The sequence below is a fragment of the Aythya fuligula genome, chromosome 15 (genome assembly GCF_009819795.1).
Source record: "Aythya fuligula isolate bAytFul2 chromosome 15, bAytFul2.pri, whole genome shotgun sequence".
Taxonomy (NCBI): domain Eukaryota; kingdom Metazoa; phylum Chordata; class Aves; order Anseriformes; family Anatidae; genus Aythya; species Aythya fuligula.
The window spans coordinates 14,708,435-14,729,926 of record NC_045573.1 but is presented as its reverse complement, the minus strand read 5'-3'; the positions used below and the strand labels follow the sequence as shown (position 1 = coordinate 14,729,926).

At 36.4% G+C, this 21,492-nt stretch overlaps 1 protein-coding gene across 21 annotated transcripts in view; it reads left to right on the top strand.

Moving 5' to 3' along the window:
- RBFOX1 (RNA binding fox-1 homolog 1) overlaps positions 1 to 21,492 on the top strand; it is a 681,896-nt gene that overhangs the window by 382,480 nt on the left and 277,924 nt on the right. For 4 of the 21 annotated variants that reach the window (XM_032197978.1, XM_032197994.1, XM_032197993.1 and 1 more), the window contains exon 2: positions 20,282 to 20,436. The exons of 15 other annotated variants lie outside the window; for them this stretch is intronic. The gene's annotated coding sequence lies outside the window, so the exon portion shown is untranslated. Of the gene's footprint in view, positions 1 to 13,973; positions 14,082 to 16,211; positions 16,398 to 20,281; positions 20,437 to 21,492 lie in introns of those variants that run through there. 2 more of the 21 variants (XM_032197977.1, XM_032197976.1) reach the window with 2 other exon arrangements.

Below are 21,492 nucleotides of genomic sequence, written 5' to 3'. Positions count from 1 at the left end.
TTCTGTGCTTGTTGCATCTTTTGATCTGTGATTGGCATTTACTTATCCTGGATTCCTAGAGAGACAGATAATTATCTTAATTCAGAGATGATCAATTATGTTATGTTATTTTATGTATTTGGTAAAGTATTTCCTCAGAAACTGTTACTTGATCTAAATCTAACCAGTTGTGGTTTTAAATAGGAAAGGATAAAAAGTGTTTTTTCTTTTTTTTTTTTAATATAAACTTTTACCATGATGGTCTATTTTTTAATTTTTAATATTCTTTTTCCATATCTGACCATTTCTAGCAAATGTACCTCCATGCTAACATAACTATTTCAGTAAAGGGTCTTTCTCGCTGCTATGAAGTTGTCTATTGATCTTAACTACTGGGAACCTAAAACCTTTGTTTGGCAACTTCATAATCAGTGATTCCCCTCAGCCTGTAGACCCTATCACCAACAGTATATAGACATTACGTGAAGCTAATCAGTAGTAATTTTTAGCGAAAAAATATTCACTTCAGATACTTGCACCTCAGTTAAAATGAATTCAGACATCTTTATTTTAACGGAGCTCTCTGTTGTTAACACTTATGGTTTGTTTAGCATCTACGGAAAAAGTCGTCTTAACTTTCATGTGTATCTGCAAAATAAGCTAGTATTTTGGTACATACAAGTTTTGTAATTGGATATGTCTTCCATGGAAGACTCTAAGAGGTGTTACATTCCTCTCAAGATGGGCATACCAGTCTTGTCAATAAATATGTAGCCATGAGGATGGTTGTTTTCTGGGGAGTAGTATTAATCATTTGGGAGGGTGGAAAAAAAAGTTTGCATAGGGTAGTTTTTTAAAACTGGCAATCGTTTTTGCTAAACTAACGTCACTTAGTCAGTTTGATCAGTATAAATGAAATTATTTTCTGAAGTGTTCTATTAGTTTGTCCAGTATTAGAAACTAAGTATTTGTTCAGGTATCTCCCAGATTACACGTGTAAAATGTTTTAAGAGCCACATGAGGAACTGTTTTTTTTTTTTTTTTTTTTTTTTTTTTTTTTTTTTTTTTAAGAACAGTTTGTGCATACACATTCACTTACTCAAAACACTTAAAGCTGAACTGTTGAAAGTAAAGTTGAAAATGAACAAAAGTACAGAGGCCTAGTTCACGTTATAGATTAACCACCAATAAAATATTCATTTGAAAATGCCAACAGGACATGAAGGAAGTTTGAGTTAATTTAGATGTCTGAAGTTGTCTGAAATAACCTAAAAGCATCTTAGAGAAAGTCCAATTTTAGAAATCCAGAAAGAGTTTTCAAACATTAAATGCAAATGACTGTATCAGTGGCAGCAATGAACAGAAGGATGAAAGAGTTTGATTTGGGCACTTTTGTGTCACTTTAAAGATAATGACAGTTAGGAAAAATGTAGGTGTGTTTGGCTTAGAATTTTATCTAGTGTCAATACTTAGACACCGAAAAGCAACTCTAATTTGTGGTGTATACCCTATAATTTTATAACATTATACAGTGTTAGAAACAGCTAGATTCATCTATTTTCTCTTGTCCTCCTTAATTAGACACACTAATGCAAGAAATTCTTGCATTGAACTTAAGCTTATATCAAATGCTAGTGTAACGTAATTTTTTGCAGCAAATTTCAACCGCCTGTAAATTGAGATTTAGAGTTTATTAATGAAAGCTTAGTTCTGTTAACTTGTGTTTCCCTATGATATGCTTACCAGGAAATAGGGTTATTTAGTTCATTACTTCACAGAAAACACCAAGTCAACTGTGTTTTTGAAACAAAATATTCCAGTACACTGTCATTATTTTAAAATTGGTATTTTTTTTTTTCTGTTTAATGATGATACATGTGGTTTATTTTAAATAGTGAAGTGGTTTGTACAAAGGGTAATTCCTTTTAAATGGAGCAATTGCTCATAGTGGACATTCACAGATCGAAAACAATTGAACTGAAACTTCAATATCAACCTTTTCTGTCTTTAACAAGAAAGTAGTTCACAATACAGCTCTTGTATCAGTGATGAAAAAAATCCACCATGAAAACAAAACACAACAAACTCTCCATCTCTACCCCAGCTATTCCGTTAGTGCTTACATGGTAAATTAATGTAATTTTATTTGGGCCTTAAGCATTATGACTATGGAAAACAGCTGAATTCCCCACTCAGTTCCTTATGTCATGCTTTTGGATCTGATGATATATAGGAGTCTGAAGGACTTCTTATCACATTGTTTCTTCATGACTAAATTCAATGTTAATTTTATTTGATGGTGTTTTCAATTGGTGCAGTCGATAGTGTCAATAATGGAAAAAGGATTAGAACAAATTGTCTTTGTGCTAAAATTGTATGAAGAACTAAAATGGGTGAACAATTTCTGGATACATTTTTATAGAGAGCGAACATCAGTTGCTGAATGCCACCATCACAGTTACATTTCTGTGCATGTGTCTTTTGCATTTTATACTTTAGTGAGTCTTCAAAGGATCAGGTATGTTAGCTGAATGCAATAACAGATGTTTTGTGATGTCACTGTTTAAATGTATTATGAAAACATTGCCATTCTTTATCTAGTCTATTTATATTACTCACTCACTATGTCTCTTCTGTAAAATTGGTAAATTTGACTTGAACTCATGAAAATTTAAGGCATCTGTTAGCTTACAAACTGGAGTCTTTGCACAATTTTGTTCCTCAGTCTGCTATTTCATGGCAATTTTCATGTGAGAACATACAACCTCTGCTTATGACTGCATGAGTGAAAAGAAGTTCACATTACTAATGCTCACTCGCCATCTGTTTTTCTTACAGCTGGGCCTTGAATAATTGTCCAGTAGCTGATGGACTGAGGGTAGGCAATCTTTCCAGGGTTTTCTGATTCATTTAACCAGCTTCACTGCCCCAAGAGAAACACAGAGCTTGTTTATTCATATGTGTAGGGTAAAAAACTGTATTTGGTCAGATGAATTATAGTACTCTTAATTTTTTTTTATTTTTTTTAAAAAAAAGGTATTATCATTATTATCATGGTAGAAGCAATTTCATGTTCACCTAAGGGGGCAGTGTAGCATTTTTAGGGAATTTTACTGTATGTATGAAACGGACCTTAAAGGGAGGGAGAGTAAATGTTACATTTAGAAGCAGGGTTAGTGCAGGAGTAAGGAGTCGCATCTTGATGTGCTGTTTGTCTTAATTAGAGTAAATAAATCACTCGGCATTCTGCGATAAACTTCCAAGCTGGTATGCGATACTGTAGCCCTTATTCAAGAGAAATTAAAAGCTTTATATATCTTTTGTCTCACAAGAGCTGTTTCATTGTTTTCCAGAGACTATTGAGAAGTGGCTTAGAGAGCAAGTGCTGCATTCTCATTGTGTATAAGGGCTAGTTTGGGCATTTGACTACTTCATTGTCGAGCAAGGCCACTTTCCTCACTACGACAAGGGGAAGTGCTTTAGTTAAGTACCCAGCTCTTTAAATATTAGAGGACGTACACACACACAAAAAAAATCGGCTAAGGACTTGCTGCTTTGGAATATAAGAGCAAGAGCAGTTGCAAAGGAGCTTCCACGTGGCAGAAGCAGGTGAATAGCTTGAGCTTGCAGTCATTGCTTTTATAACAGGGCTCTCCAAATAGGCTGGGCAGTGATGACGGAGTGTTTTGTTGTGTCAGCTATTCGTAAGTTGTCACTATTCAATGGTATTTGCTAAATTTGTATGTGGTGGTTTTCTGGGAGAAACAAATGTGCGGTGGCATTTTCTATCAAGGAAAGCATGCTTTGGTTATCTAAATGGGCTTTTCCTCATTGCAGCTAGTAGGTATTTCATTCAGTTTGGTTACCTTTTTGACCAGTAGCCATGAAACACTGGACTATGAAGCTTTTGTTTTTCAATGTGTGTGTTTCTGAATCTGGTAAATAAATGCTACCAGCATGTTAACATTCTATTTAAAACATTTTGTAAATCTTGAATAGGTAACATAAATGAAATGAAGTGATAAAAAGAATTGTGACACTAGAATTTATCACCTAGCTTTATATGGTTATAATAATGTTAGTGGAAAGGAGAAGTCAACACCCTCCAAGAATCCTTGAAGCTTTTCTGGCTTTTAAAGGTGTATGTGCAATTGATTTATCAGCTTTAAAGTGTGATGTGTAGTACAAGAGCTCTCCTGAGGAACTCCTGTCATTTCTCTGCTAGCATTACTCATTTACCTCAGAGTTATCTAGTGCAGTGCCATTGACTTCTCTCACGTTTTGCTTTCCTTCCTACTCTGACAGTACTGCAGCCTGGTGAATTTAATTAGAGAAAATACCATATCTAATGTCTATAGTGTCCTGACTAGTTGTAGTTGGGCCTTTGGTCTTTTGCACTGTAGCAGGCTCCAGCTGTGGAGAGATCTCAATGTGTTTTGATCCTGCTCTTTCTCGTTCTGTTGAACACACACAGAATCAAAATTAGATACTGTATGAAGAACTAAAGCACTCAGTGAATTATTTTTTGTTCAGCGATTCTCCTTCCTCCCCCCTGCCTCCCCCAATATGAAGGAAAGTCTGTGCTACTTTAGAATAGAAATACTTAAGATGTTCAGATGCTTGTGAATAACAATACCAGTGCTTTCAACTCAGACCATTTTTAAATTTAATTTTTGACCCTTTATATTAAAAATGGTTGGTCTTTCTATGTCCTATCTTTTAATATTTTGAATATGCTTTGTTTTATAACTACATGAATTTTAATTGTATCTCATGTTTGTGTGAGGTATGTATAAACTTACAGTTGTGATACACCTCTCCTTAATTTCCTATTGAATTACGCTTATGTTTATTACAGAGTTTTGAAGGCTGCTTTTTTGCTTTTGCTTCTCATAGCCTCTTGTTTTGTAGCTATTCTTATTTTCTCTACTGTGGCAAGTAAGCATTCCATAAATTTAATAGTTAACTAGAAATATTGATTATGGGCATGGAACTTTCTTCAGTTTAAAACAATGAGTGATAATAGTTTTAAAATGTGTTTGTTTTCATAATGCCAACATCTTTCATAAGACAGAGTGAACTTAAAGTACTCTTTTGAAACAATGAAGATCATCTCCTGTTACAAAGGAAGATGATAACAAAACTGTTCAAAGTTTTCCCTGATATTATGACCTTGTCAATGCAGAGCTAGTGAGAAAATTTAGGGGTGAAAGGAAGTCAATCAGCTCATATATTCCATGCATTTCCCTTCTTTTCTTGCTTTTTTCCTTGTCATGTATTAGTCCCCTTTCTGGGATGTTACATGGCTGCATAGCTCAATTAATGCTCTATGGCAAGAGGAGGGAAAAAAAAAACATATCTCTTGTCAGAAGCTAAGTTATTTACTTTCAAAATCTGACAGAATAGCACTGCAGGGGCTTCTTTTATTTCTGTTCAGAATGTCATTATTGTGTAATGCAGAGGGACTTCTGCATGCATTGAAGGCTTATTCTTGTAATCTCTAGTCTGCTGGATATCAGCACAAGTGCAAAATGGCACACAGGAATGTTTCCCTGTTCCGACTGTAGCACATTCAGCTCTGCAAAACTGCACTCTAAATATCTTAAACATTTGCCATTTAGATGCCAATGAACTTGTTTCTCTGTGGTGCTGGTGCTCGATATATAGTGAATGCTACTCTGGCCTAGACAGAAGACCAATTGTATCCTTAGTTAACTTTATAATGTGTCATTTTTCCTGATGGGTAGCATATGGTTTGAGACTGCTTTTTCAGCATTGGTCACTTTGTAACTTTGTAATTTTTCTAAGAGTGACCCTAAAAGGAATATTTTAGTGCAGAATGCTATATAAAGAAAACTTGGTATTTCATTTCAGTCAAATTTGAAAAGACATTCAACTTTCTTGTTGTTGTACTTTGTGTATTTGTGTACTTCAGAGGCAAGATAAGTAGTTTCAATGTTCCCTCCAAGTTCACTTTGAGTATCTGCAAAAATACAGGAAATTCAGCCATTGCACTTTCAAGAGTTGTGTTTTTTTTTTGTTTTTTTTTTTTTTTTTTTTTTTTTTTTTCTTTCTTTCTTCATCTTCTCCTTCCCTTTCCTGTTGCTCGTCTTCTAGCTCTACTTTGAACATCGTGCTTCCCACATGCACATGAACTTATATCTTGCTTTGTGGAAAGATTTTTGGTACACCCAGCGTAGAAGTGCTGATGAGGCCAACTTCAGGAGTTCCCTGTGCATAGATATTTGCCCTCCTTTCTTCCTGGTCTTAAATAAATAATGTTCCAGTGGAAAATGACTTCATTTAGAGAGTAATTGCCTTTTCAGTGATAGTTGATTTTTTTTTTTTTTCCTAAGACTAACCACACTTTTAGTAGTTCTTTCAATTTCTTTTCAGTTTAAAGCAGTAAATTAAACATTTAAAAAAAAACAAAAAGTGTTCATAAGTAGTAGACTTTATCTGAACACAGCCTGCTTTTAAATGATGGGAAAATATTTTTCCTTCCAAATGGGCTTGCCTGTTTCTTTTTCTCTTATTTTCTTTGCAGGCATGAAATCCAATAAATTTCTATTGCAGTTGCTGGGCTTGAGGGAGAAAAGGAAAAGGAAAAGTAGAAAGCTATTGGGAAGCGTCAAACGCAGAGAATGATGAAGTACATTTCATAGCAGCCAATTCCAACCCCCAAATCCCTATTGTGCGGGAAGGCTTTCCAACTCACACAGGAAATTCAGCCATTGCACAACACACTATTAATGATTTATATACACCACACCACTGCTCTTGTTCACTAGAAGAGTCAGGTTGTGTTAATAAAGGAATTTCAGGAAAAAGGGTCCCCGCATGCTGAGTTGTTTTGCTCAATGCAGTATATGCTGCCTTCATAAATCAAAAGAATTTAGGGCTCTACAATCTTTGAGAGCTGCTTTTTTTTCCTTTTTTTTTTTTTTTTTTTTAAATCTGATTCACCTAGGAATATTTTCTATAAAGAATGAATGAACTGTTGGATGAGATCTATCTATCTATCTCAGCTGTTTTAGGGTTGATTGGTTTGCTTCACAGTGGCATTATGCTTCCATTTGTTTTCCATTTGGTATTTATGCTTTATGGTGTTGTCTATGGAAGGATGATAGTATGGCTTTATTAACATAAAGAGATGCAGATGACATTATATTCTGTCTTCTTAGACATAACTAAGTAAAATGTAAAAGCAAAATGTGCGTTTTAGATAACGGGTACAAAATTGATTTGTTTACTATAACAGTGTAATAGCACTCCCTAAAGCATTTGTGTTACTTTAAAATTGGGATTTTTTTATTAGCAAAAATGTTTCTCTGTTTTGCAGTAAATATGAGTTAATTTTTAGACTTATCTGAAAACATTGTTTTCTAATAGGAACTGTGGAAATGGGTACTTAATTTTGTATTTATTCACATAATGCGTGTTTTCAAATACTAGATCAACGATGATATTACTAGAGAATATATTTATATATTTACATTAGATAGAAATGTAGATAAAGAGGGATGGTTTTTTTTTTTTTTTTTTTTTTTAAAAAAAAAGCCCTCGAATTCTGATGTGAAATAGTGTTAAGCAATGTCATGGGACACTATCCTAGAAAATAAACACTTATTTTGATGCTTATGCAATCCAGTCTTTACTTTCCATTATTGCTTTACAAAAGGAGGTGGGGGGGAGGGGAATAATTACAGGGAACGTGTTCTGCAGTTCAAAGGAAACTGGCTTTCCAGGGGAATCTTAAGATTTTGTATTACACAGCAGGCACAATGTTTTCAGTCTATTTGGATCATTCAGAGTCATTGATTCATGTAACTTTTGCTCACAGAAAAATGTGACTGCCCTGTCTTGGCTTTGTTACAATAGAAAATATGGTTCTTTCCCAGCTTTATGGAAGTCAGCATTGTGCAAATCGGTTTTACAGAAGTTACAGCTACTACTGCGAGAAATTGTTTGTAGTTTGTATAGTCCGAAGATAAATACCTTATTTTCCGTTTTTATAACTGGTTTAAACATCGTGGATTAATATGCGACAGGTGCCCAGTAAATGAGGTTTATGTTCATAGAGTGCTATTCTTGTATTTGTTTGTCCTCTATTATTTGGGTGCATGAGTGTTTCACTGTGTTTAATTATGTCTGTGAGGCACAAGACAACAGTCAACATCTGCTCTATTGTTTCCTTGGTTTACAGATAGCTTTGGTGAGTTATTAAACAATCTATTTTTCAAACAGAAAACAGAGAAACATGCTGCACCCATATTATGTAATTTTGTAAAGGTACATTATGTAATTAGTTGTCTAGTATTTGCAAAATAATCATTTGTTTTGGTCAAATAAATGCTATTCTATTAAAAATGTGATGGTCTCAGCAATTTTTAGCAAATAAAGAATTTCTAATTTATAATATATATGGGTTAAGTTGATTTCATCTTGCATTCTATATGTTTTTAATGTATCTTATACAATTTCATAGCATTATTTAAATATATAGCAAAATAAAAAACAGAAATTTGTATCAACTTTAATTTTATTTATTACTGAAGCAGCTCTTACTGATTACAGATAAAGTATGAATTAACTTGAGTTACTGTCATGTCAAAGTTAACTTTACTCCCAAAGTATCAGTTGGGGAAGACAGTGCTCAAGCTGCCTGTACTCTCACAGATCTTACTCGGGGCAAAGCAACACCTAGCCCTCCCCTGCCAAGAGAAGTTCCTGTGTGCTAGCAGGAGGACAGCACCGTAGAACTTCTCTTTACAAATGTATTTCTTGTTGGAAGAACGTTTCATTATCACTTGTTTCACTATTTTTTGTTTTGTTTTAATGTACCTGTCAACGGTTTTAAGCTTATATAGTGCTGTCAGCTATACTCTCTATTATAATAAAGGTAAATCACTGCACATAGCATCTGATTGTTTTTGCCTTAAAAAGAAAATATAGAAAAAATATATTGAGACTCTAATGATGAGCACATCCTAAAAGTTCAGCCTTCTGTAAGTTTCATCATTGAAGAAAGTTGCTTGTTAAAAGTGTTCAAGGAAGAAAACAAGGTTGTAGTATTTTCACAGTATTCAAACGGCTCCTGTATACAATTATAGAGCTACAGCTATCTACATCCCTTTCTTATATATGTGCATTTGAGGCTTTTGAAATACTGTTGATGTAATGTAGTTGGTTTAGTACAAAGGTATGTCTTTGAAGTAAAGTTGTTCAGTATCATTTTAACATAAACTAAACTACCCCTTAATAAATGAAAAACTGAATTGAAAGACAGATGTATTATATACATAGTTCCTCAGAAAAATATGCATCATTGACTTCGAGGACTAATACTGCAGATGCTTATTTAAGTGTTACTTTGCAAAATTTGTTTTTAGCATGGAACAAAAATCTCACTTTTTCAGCAAGGGCTTGTAAGATAATCTCCCTCACACCTACCCAGGTGCATCAACTGTGAAAGATAAAAATATGAGACAGGGATTTCAATCTTTCAGATCTCAAATGCTCATCAGTAGGTTTGCAGCATTACAAATGCAATTTTGATTCTTGCTTATTCCATAAATGTTGGAAAATGGAAACTCAAACAGGAACTTCTTATTTATTTATTTTTAAGGGAGAAATGTCAGAGTAATACTGCTCGTAGTGAACTCTTTCAAGATATTTCCAGAAACCCATTGGAGGAGAGGAAAACAAAACAAACAAACAAAAAAAACTTTTCTATAATATTTATTGCTAGATGGTTCTGTAGGGCATGTCTCCTAGGAACTGCTTTTTAAAAATAAACATGTGTTTGTATACAACCAAAGAAACTGTGAAGGACTGGAGCACCAAGGAGCTTGTTCCAGTGTGCAAAGCAGAGAGAAATTTTTAATGGGAGAGAAAAATAGGGTTGGACATGTTGGGGTAGATCAGGACAGTCTGACTACCACTGAGGAAGTGATCATTGGCTTTACTGTGAAATAAATGTATTGTACTGGTTATGGACGTTTTCTTTACTGTATTCTTGTATATTTTGCTTGTGAATAGTTTTAAGTGTTTATCTGCACTAAAACTAAAAAAAAAATTTTTTGTGTCCTCTCCCAGTAGAAAATGAGCTTTGAAACTGCTTGATGGAAACTCTAAGAGAAAGTGGTGTTTTCAGATTTATGCAGAAAGATGTGTTATAGGAGGTAACATCTGATCCGTGGTAGTGGCTGATGCTGTTTGTATAGCTTCATCAGGAATTAGTCCCATGGAGAACAGCACTATTCAGTATTTTATTTGTATGACTTCAAAGAGTTAATCAAGGCTGAACAGTAGAGGATAAAAATTTAGAAAGTTTAGTTTTTATTAGTATCACAGATAGCCAAGTAGATCAATATGGTATAGCAAAGATTTACTGTATACACAGTAGAAGTTATGCTAAATTACACAAAACATTTATGGAAGCAGACTCTGTAGGTAACCTATAGTTAAGAAAAAAATCAAGAAAATTATTAAGAAACAAAAAAAATTAAAAACAAAAAACAAACAAACAAAAAAACTTTGAAAAGAGTTTCTGTAAGAATTCACTAGTCCCAACTGACTCATTTTCCATTCCAGAATCAGACAGTTCTTAAGAAGCAGCTATGTAGCACTCTTCTTTCATTGCAGTACCAGAGATGTTCCTATAATAGCATTTGCAATGAAGATGTGCCAATGTTATGTATGCGAGCAATGCAATACGAACTTCTAGTATAATTCCTGTTTGAGCAACATGACTCAAGATTTGTAGTGGGATATTACATTTCTTATTTCCATTTGTTACCAGGATTCAGTAACGCACCTTCTGGTGTTTTGCCATTTTTTGTAAACAGTATGCATTGCATTTCTCCCATTTAGGGGCAGACAATTTTTTGAAAAAATTTTGTGGAAGCATAAGTTGCTCACAGTCAAAGAGTTTAATATTTATTTATTTTTTTTTTTATTTTTTGTTTGAGCCTCCTTTGAACTGCAGGAGAACTGGTCATATCTCAGTTCTTAAAATTAGACTGCTTGCTCTGTCTTCTTTCTTGAAGCAATAAGATCTTACTAATATGAATCGAATAGCCCTAATATCAGCTAAAAAAAAGAAATAGAAATAAAAATAGAGTTAATCCTCTTGTTTTCCTTCTTCTCTGCACAAATTTACACCAATCCTTTGCTAGTACACACTTTGGTTTGATTAAAACCTAAGTGAAGGTGATATTATAAAGACCATCATTCTTTATTCCTTTTTAACGTAAAAAGGAATTGACCAATAAGCTAAGTGGATGACAGGAAGGGCTGTTACTATTTGGCATTGATACAATAGTGTTATGATTTTCTGTTCTTCAGTCCTTATTCTATCCTTTTCTGTTACTCTGATCAGCAGCGCAATTCCCATAGACTTAGCAATGTCCCCCTGAGGATGTTGCTGTAAGAGAGAACATCAGAAATAGTGTTCATATGAATTCAGTATCCACTGTTGGTTGCTGTAGAAAACTACCTGTTTGGCAGAACACTTATTGAGAAATAGAATGTCTAATGAATAAGCAGGAAATTACCTAATGGATCTTGGGGGAGGGTAGAAAAGAAAACATATGATGTGATTCTTTAAGGTGGGATTTATTTACTGTATTACCCAGAAGACTTGTGGAAGCATGATCCAGGAAACATTTCTTTTTTCCACAAAGTACCTTTCTTTTGTGCTTGTAGAGGGTAGCAGGGCAATTGCACTCACATTGACCTGGCCTCAGCCACGAACCCTCTGACTAAGGGCAGAAGAGATCTAACATACCTCAGGAACAGTCGGGTGTTCCTGTGATATGCAGCCTCTTAGCTGCATAGCCCATGTGCAGCTGCTACCTGTAAGACATCAAACTGAGTTTAGGAGTGGTGGCTGAATTGCTGAATATGGGATTAAGTGTCTGTCCAAACAGTTGCATTAGGGGATACCTATGAGACTGAATTATCTTCATACATAAGAAACCTTTTTTTCAGCTGTTCTAACTTCGTGATATTTAGATTTAGAAGCAAACTTCTTACCAGCTGTGCCTTTTAATTCTTTCAGCCAAATCCTGCCTGCTTCAGATGCTCCTAGATTCTTGGCTAAACCTCAGTACTTAAAAAATATTGCTGATGTCTTGAATTGAAATGAATTATAGCTTGCATTACAGCTAATGCCATCAGGTTCTGATATTTTATTTCCAGAGAATATGAAACTTGCTACTTCTGAACTGCAATTCCTTCTGATCCATTTGAAGATGCATAGGGGCTTTAATATTTGTGAGTTTGAATCAGTTATTTCTCCAAGGTATGCTGCTCACTTAGGAGATCTGTCCTATGCTAGTTTTTGCAATCAAATCATTGCACTTGGCATAGGAGGGTGCTTAAATGATGCATTTATGCAGGCAGGAGGCATGGTTTGATACCATCTTGTGATTCACCATCCAGTCCTATTAATATGAACCTTACTCAAGGGAATGAGTAGCTCTTACTTGTCAGCAAACCCTGTGTGTATTAAGGGGGTGAAGTTGTATTGAAAGAACCTTATAGTGATACTCTGCTGTTCTTAAGGGAAGCAAATGAAAACTGTATTTTGATGAATAATGAATGTGATAATTGGGGTCAAGAAGTCATAGCTTCCTGTGGTGCAGTAGTGAAGAGCAACCTGACTTCAGTAATAAAGAGAAATACAGTTGACCAGATTTGGCAATAAACCCGTGGCTATCTGCCATCTCCACACAACCAAAGCCTGCTACATGACAGTGACAAGTAGGTGTCATGTGTGCATTGTTCTAGAATACACTTATATTTCTGAGATCCTGTCTTATGCTTGTTAGTGTCAACAAGAAGACAGCCATGAACAGATACTGAGTGAGACTCACATGCTCAAGCATTGGGAAACATCTTGTGTGAAATGGATGATCTAGCATGGCATTGCTTTGATATATCAATAGCATTCATTAAAAGTGGTTATTGATTAAAAGTCAGTCTGTTCCTCATATGTGAGGAAAATTATATTTTCTTGTTGCTGCTCTGTATTTGCAAATGAATGCACACCCAAGGGAAATTCTGTACAAAATGCAATCTACCCAAAACTGCTTAACTTCATCTAGTTAAGAGGGTTCTCAACTTCTAGAATCTTGAGGTAACCTCACTGCTCTCTAGCTTCTGAGGTGGGGAAGTGCAGAGCGAGGTGCCAGTCTCACTGATAGAATGCAGGGGAACAGATCAAAGCTGCACCTGAGGAGGTTCTGACTGGGGATTATTTAAAAAATAAAAGTAAATTATGCTGCGAGGGTGGTCAAACACTGGAACGAGCTTCCTACAGGTCATTGATGCCCCAAGCCTGTCAATGTTCAAGAGACATTTGGATAATTCCCTTAATATCCTTTCACTTTTGGTTAGCCCTGAGGAGGTCAGGCAGTTGGACTTGATCTCTGAAGGTGTCTTCCAACTGAACTATTATACATCTTTTTAGGAAACGGTAGATAAATACAAGAGTAATGAGGTGAACATGGGAAAGATTATTCTTGAACATTGAAAATGCAACTGACTTGGTACAATATCCAATGATAGGAACTATGTAGGAACAGCTGTTACAGAACTCCAGAAGGAAATGAAAACAATGCAATGCTCATAAAGACATAGGTATATTAAAGACTTTTGCAACATGGCTTCTGTCTTGTGAACAAGTAGTAAAAAAAAAAAAAATCAACTCTTGGTAGTTAAAGCAATCTTTTTTTCCTACTTCAGCCAACTTTTCTGAGTGATGCAGGAGAAGATGAGATGAGCAGGGGAACTTGAACAGATAAAATTGTGCAGGACCACAGAATTCTTTATTGGAGGAGTTGCGCTTTGTATGGCTTGCATCGCCACTGTGCTAGAGCACTTCTCGTAGCTTTACAGGGTGGTTAACATTCTACATCATTTCATGCATAGTCTAATATTATCCTTCTTCCTAGTTCAACGCCCAGCACGTTAAATAACTGAAGTTACTGGATTAATCCTGCTTTAATTCTGATGATAATGCTGACACAAAAAGACAAACCTGGTTGTGATTCAGAATTTTCCTAATTCATATGAAAACACGGATAAGTCAAAAGGTACCTATAGCTTTTTTTTTTTTTTTTTTTTTTTTTTCCCTCTCCCAGAGAGTGATAGCTCACAGATTGTTCTCCAGTTTTGTGCCATGATATATATGGATAATGACAGGTCATCAGGTTTCTGCAGGGGCTAAAGTGAAGTCTAGCCATGGAGGCATTCCTTAACTCATTTTTCTCTTCTTCCTCTCTTTGCCATGCATGTATTACCTCCAATATATTGCCACGTATTGGAAGTGAATTTTTATGATTCACTGAATGGTAAATCACTCTGTTTACTGACTACTGAGAGACAAATTTGTTTGTCTAGTAGCAATCTAGTCAAAGAAGGAACTGATGTTTTCTAAGGGTGCAGAAGAAAACAAAGCATTTATGGCAAAAAATCCTACCTAATCACATTTCTTAAAAAGTGATGCTACGTGTATTTACACCTTTGTATGTGTTTGTTCTTTTATATTATCGTCATAGGTGATGATCCCCTTGTACCTGACAGTTCTCTTCAAAAGAGATTTACAGTTTAGGATACAATAGATGGATACAAATGTATAGGTTACTTGCGGAGAAGCAGGGATATTTGTCATCAGACTACTAAGCAGTCAGTTTATCTATCAGTCAGGTGTCAATACTTTTGTGTGGCATTCTGGCAAGAGAAGGTTTTGCAAGCTGAAAGAGAACATTTGTAAACATTTACAAGAAGTTCTTACCTGATTTCAGAAAATTATAGGAGAAAGCATTGATGGTATTTTGAGTACAGTTAGGAGGTGGAGGAGAGTAACAGTTGATGTAATATGGAAAAGAAACAGATCTTTTGACAGTTCACAGTAGTAGGCAGGGTAGGAGTAAGCTGAAGTGAGCCCTCGAAGGTGATGACAAGTGCCTTACGGTTGCTGAGGTAGTAAAGAGACGTTGTGGGGCAGCACAGGAAAGGAAAGCAGAAGTGATCTTTGCGGGAGCATTCCAAACAAATTACAGAGGAAATGTGCCATTCTTTACTCGGTGAGATACCAGAGCAGTGAGTCAATCAGTGCACAGCTCTGACAGGAAAAGACAATGTTTGGAGCTAATCAAACCAAAGAATGAGGACTGACCATGTACTCAGAAGTTGAGATTTGCTGATGTGTTGTACTTCAAATGTATGACCAGTTGCCCTTTAGTGTGAAAGGCATGATTTTTCTAGGGCTAAAAATTGATTCCCAAATATGCTTCCTAGGTTTTTGCTTGTGATTCTGTCTGAAGTGCTTTGTCATCATTAAAAAAGTAGATTCCCCCCACCCCAAGCATGACATTGAATTGTATATTAAAAAAAAATAATAAATAAATAAAAAAGGGAAGCCAGAAGGTTAAACTTCAGTACAGCTGAAGAAATGAACTGAAGAATTGTTGGCTTTCAGATTGGAAAAAATCATGTGAGCTCCTGGGACCAAATTAAAAACTAGCTGCAGATGAACGAGCTTATTATTTCAGATAAGAAACTATGTTTGGAAGATGAGTGTGTTAATACTAAATACAAATGTTCCACATACTCAGAACGGGTATCACTCAGTTTAAACAATTTCTATATCCTTTCTCTATATGCTAGTGTAAATTGAGATGCTCAATAAACTTGGAAGACTGACTGCATCAGCCATATTTGTATTTCAAGGATAGTAGAAATCTTAAATTAATATATGTGATATTTTATAATTAAAAGTCACTAATATATCCATGCTGTATTTTAGTTCAACTGTTAAGTATAACTGGAGCTGTCTGGAGAACTGGCACAAATGAGCTTTTACATGTACTTGAAGCTTGGATTAAAAGAGTGGAGTAATGGCAGCAGCTGATGACAGGGTTCAAGTTTGGACAGTGCATCTGTTGCCCTCAGAGAGCTATTGACCATGTATGATTTTAGAATAAAGGTGGAAGTAAAACCTTTGGAAAACGAGTATCATAATAAAAGTGGCAGCTGTCCTGGCTGAGGAGAAGAGGGGAAAAAAAAAACAAAACTGTAGGACAACTTATCCCATCCAGCAATATTTAATGTCTGGGTCAGCTTGACTCAAGATCTCAAGCAGTGATATTCAGTGCAGTTCACCTTCTCTTTCAGAGCATGTATGGTGCTAAACTTGTAACTTTTTTTTTTTTTTTTTTTAGGTTCAATAACCTAAAGTTGCTATAAATAATGGAAAACTACCCAAGAGACTTGGAAACTATTTTCTCCTCCCAGTTCTGTGTTTTCCTCTATTGGAAAACCATGAGAAAATTTAAAGAGAAAATGGAGAGCATTTGGAGAACAGGAAAGGTGGCCAGAAAGCAGGAAGCTTAAAGAAGAGTTTAAAGGTATCAAATAAGAAATAGCATACGCTATGAAGAGGTTGCCAAAGTGATACTTGAATTATTTATGATCTTTGAGCTGAGAAACAGCCTAATATTGGAAAGAAGTTTCCAAAAAAAAAAAAAAAAAAAAGACATTTGTTGGTATTACTGGAGTTAGATATAGGCCTTAAGAAGAATTAATTATTTGGCAGAAATGCGGAAGTATGGTCTGAATAGATCACTTCTGTCAGGATCAGATTAGAGCATACATCATTGATTGTCTGATGACTGCACTGCAGGGACCTGGTGTTTCCAGGCAGTGTGGCTCCATAAATGTTGCTGGTTTTTGTCTTGAACCACAGTAAGAATAGCCATCTGCTTTTGCTCTGGGAGAACATCTTGGTTTCATGTCATTGTTTAATGCACCATAGAATCACGAAATATCTTGAGTTGGAAGGGCCCCATGAGGATTATCAAGCCCAGCTCCTGGCCCCACACAAGGCCACCCAAGAATCAGAGCGTATGTCTGAGGGCGTTGTCTCAACACTTGAAATCTGACAGGCCTGGTGCTGTGACCTCTTCTGTGAGGAGCCTGTCCCAGTGCCTGACCACCCTCTCAGTGAAGAACCTTTCCTTAACACCCAGTCTGACCCTCCCCTGTCCCAGCTTCATGCCATTCTCTTCTTGTCGTTGTCCCCAGAGAGCAGAGCTCAGCGCCTGCCCCTCCGTGCCCCTCGTGAGGGAGCTCCAGGCTGCCATGAGGCCTCCCCTCAGCCTGCTCTGCTCTGGGCTGAAAAACCAAGGGACCTCAGCTGCTCCTCATGCATCTTGCCCTTTAGGCCCCTCATCACTGTCATTGCCCTCCTTAGAAATACATTCTAATAGAACATTTAGATATAATATGCAGATGGGATAAAATCTTTGTTCATTTTTGCACCTTTTTTTTTTTTTTTTTTTTTTTTTTTTTTTTTTTTGTGTTCTGCCTTGAATGTGTAGTCTAGTTTTCAGACATAGTTAGAATCATAGAATATCCTGAGTTGGAAGGGACCCATAAGGATCATCAAGTCCAACTCCTGGCACCACACAGGTCCACCCAAGATTTTAGACCATGTGACTAAGTGCACAGTTCAAACGCTTCTTAAATTCAGACAGGCTTGGTGCCGTGACTACTTCCCTGGGGAGCCTGTTCCAGTGTGCAGCCACCCTCTTGGTGAAGAACCTCTTCCTGATGTCCAGCCTAAACTTCCCCTGCCTCAGCTTAACACCATTCCCGTGGGTCCTATCACTGGTGATTACGGAGAATAGGTCACCTGCCTCTCCATTCCCCCTTGTGAGGAAGTTGTAGACTGCAATGAGATCTCCCCTCAGCCTCCTCTTCTCCAGACTGAACAGGCCCAATGACCTCTGCCGCTCCTCATACGTCTTACCCTCTAGGCCCTTCACCATCTTCATTGCCCTCCTCTGGACACTCTCCAGCAGTTTCTTGTCCTTCTTTTACCGTGGTGCCCAGAACTGCACACAGTACTCAAGGTGAGGCCACACCAGCACAGAGCAGAGCGGGACAATCACCTCCCTCGATCGACTAGCAATGCTGTGCTTCATGCACCCCAGGACACAGTTGACCCTCCTGGCTGCCAGGGCACACTGCTGGCTCATATTCAACTTGCTGTCAACCACAACCCGTGGATCCCTCTCTGCAGGGCTGATCTCCAGCGTCTCGTTGCCCAGTCTGTATGTATAGCCAGGGTTGCCCTGTCCCTGGTGCAGGACCCGGCACTCACTTTTGTTAAACTTCGTGTGGTTGGTGATCGCCCAGCTCTCCAATCTGTCCAGATCCCTCTGCAAGGCCTTTTCACCCTCATCTGAGTCCATAACTCCCCGGAGTTTGGTGTCGTCAGCAAATTTGCTCAAAACACCTTCTAGTCCTACATCCAAATCATTTATAAAAACATTGAAGAGGACTGGCCCTAAAGTGGAGCCACTAGTGACCATCTGCCAGCCAGATGTGGCCCCATTTACCTTTGGGCTCTGCCCACCAGCCAATTGCTCACCTATCGGATGACTTTGTTTAGCTGTATGCTGGACATTTTGTCCAGTAGGATCCTATGGGAAACCATATCAAAAGCTTTGCTGAAGTCCAAAAAGATCACATCAGCTGGTTTCCCTTTATCTACTAGATGGGTGATCTTATCATAAGAGGAAATCAAATTTGTTAGGCAGGACCTACCTGTCATGAACCCATGTTGGCTGGGACTAAGGACTGCATTGTCTACCAGGTGTACTTCAGTAACTTCAAGGATCATCTTCTCCATAATTTTACCAGGCACTGACATGAGACTGACAGTCCTGTAATTGCTAGGGTCTTCTTTCTTGCTCTTCTTGAAAACTGGCACATTTGCCAGCTTCTAGTCTACTGGGACCTCTCCAGATTCCCAAGATCGATGAAAAATAATTGAGAGAGGTCACGCAATGATGTCAGCCAGCTCTTTAAGCGCCCTGGGATTATGCCTCTATTTCTTTCTGTATGTATTCTTACAATATAGTATTTTTCATTTCCTTGTCTTCTCAAATGATTTCACTACTGACTTGCTAAAAAGTCACTATTAGAGCACTCATGTTAGTAGGTAGAGCTCTGTGCTAAAACACAAGATTATGTATGTTAGGGCATTAAACTAACAGGCCTGCAATGGGGGGGGGGGGAGGGGAATGTTAAGCATAGGATGTTTTTGTTTTATTCCTCACCTTTGTATTGGCTGACCTTCCACTGTTACTTTAGCACGCTTGACCTATACTGCTCACTTTTTAGGACCAGCCTCGTTCTAGGAGGTCATAGCAAGACTACTGTCAGATTTTTAATTGATTGTTCAGTCAGTTTACCTATAGGATAATCATTTTCTCTTAATTAATTCAAATAATGCATTGTATTATTGGGGCAAAAATAATCTTTAAGTTTTAAAAAGCTGTGTATTTTATGAACTTCTTAGGTATGATTCAGATGGTATCAGCTGGGAGTGTTCAGCTTAACATGACAAAATTCTTATATTGCTACTGATTTTTAAAACTATGTAGTAACTTCAGAACCTTCAGCATTCATTTTTATAAATAATACCTGTCTTTTAACAAAATTCTACAGAAATGAAACAAAAGAAATTGTATGTTTCTGTGTATATATTATATATAAAACTAGTGTTCGTCTATTTTCTTTTTTTTTTTTTTTCTGTCTTTTCTTTTTAAAATCAATTTTCAGTTGCAGAAAATCCTTGGAATTTTTTAATAAAGAAAGTGGGTTTGGAAACAGTTGAAGGAATCATGCCCTCAATTAGCATACTGAAAATGGCTTAAAATGTTATTTTTTTCTAACAGCATTATACTTTTCTAGAATGTCATGAAAGTGAAAGCTGCATAGCTGTTTAAAATATTCTCACCTGCAGCTTTTAAGGGGGAGTAAGAATACTGGAGTAGGCAGGAAGTAAGTACTGTCATCATCAATGGCTTCAGAATGGTGATTGATATGCATAGTACTGATCATTCTGGCTTTGTCTTAGCAAAAACTTTTAGGCTCATGCTTAACCTTAATCATGCTAGAGGTCCTGCTAAAATGAAACAATTACTAGTGTATTTAATACTCTTCTGGTTTGGTCTCTGTGTCCTCAGCACTCCTTATGGTCAAATTTCATGTAGTCAATGTATTCTTGCAAAACAGGAGTGACCATTAATGCTAACAGTGAACTGTAAAACTTAAGACTAATTTCCATTTTGTATTGCTGGGAGGGAGAATATACTATGAAAACAAATATGTTGGTATAAACTGGTGAAGTTGGTATAGTTGTATTGGCGTAAGTTCAGAATTTGGCACAGGGCGGAGATGCAAGTAAAGCTGTATGTACTTCTGTGGTTTTGATTCACAGAGGTTTGTGCGAACTTAGGTAGCTGGTGCACACATGGGAGATCATCAAAGAGCCCAACCAGAAAGTCAGAGCTTGGATTTGGAGTGCCATACGGCTATACATTTAGAAGCATGTTGTTATAGTGAGGCAAGCAAAGCATCATATCATTAAAACAGGTAATTATAGTTTATTTTCAAATTTTATTTTTATGTATTCCAATCTAAAATGTAGTGAATACAAATGCTACAATAAATGATATAAACTTGATATTTTCATTATTCTTGAATGTTTATACTGCTTGCAAAGGACTGGAAAGGTCTTCCTGTAAGTTAAGATCAGGTTAGGCTACTAATACTATTAGCATCATATCACTTTATTTCTTTTATAAGCTATTCTTTTTTGCTATTATTGATTTGGAAGGCTGTTCTATAACTTCACTTATTCAACACAAAAATGCATTTTAAACATTTCTTGCATAAATGAGGCTAAAAATATTTTTCATAACATTCCTTGTTTATTCAGTGTGCCAGGAATGTCCTTAGCTTCAGAAGTCTCTTTATCTTACTGTTTCATAGCTTTCTTAGCTTTCTATTACAGCATAGTTGTTCTATTCACCTGAACTACACATAAAGGACTTCCTCTACAGCTGCTGTAATCATTTAAAAAATTATGAATTAAGAGAACCAAACATAATTGGAAATACCTTTGAGAAACACTTAAGAACTGTAACTCATCTTTTTGTATCTGCATCATGCTAGTAGATAAAAGTCCTTCAACAATAAGGTCCTTCTTTTCTTTTTCCTGAGAAGTTTAGAACTGAAGTTGGTTTTTAGCAGAAGCATAACCTTACATTTTGTAATGACTCTCATCCCATTTCTGTTAACAAGTCTGTAAGGTTAAGCAATTCTTCCTATATAATATTATTACCATCCTCAGTAATCACAATAACTTCCAACTTTGTCATTGGGAAATTTCATCAGCATGTTACATATATATTGAAACAAAAAATGACTAGGTGCTTATAGTGCAATTTAACAGTCCATGGTTGTGTCAGTTGTCCCATTGGAGTCATCTGAGTGAAGCTTCCAGAATTCGTTATAATCTCCATTGCAAAGTGAAAGAAATCCTCTTTCTTTTCCCATGTAGCTTACTCTGTTAGAATAAACAAATAACTAGTAGTTAAAATGAAAATGTTTTTTAGAAGTGAAATATTTCAAGATGAGTTGTAATGG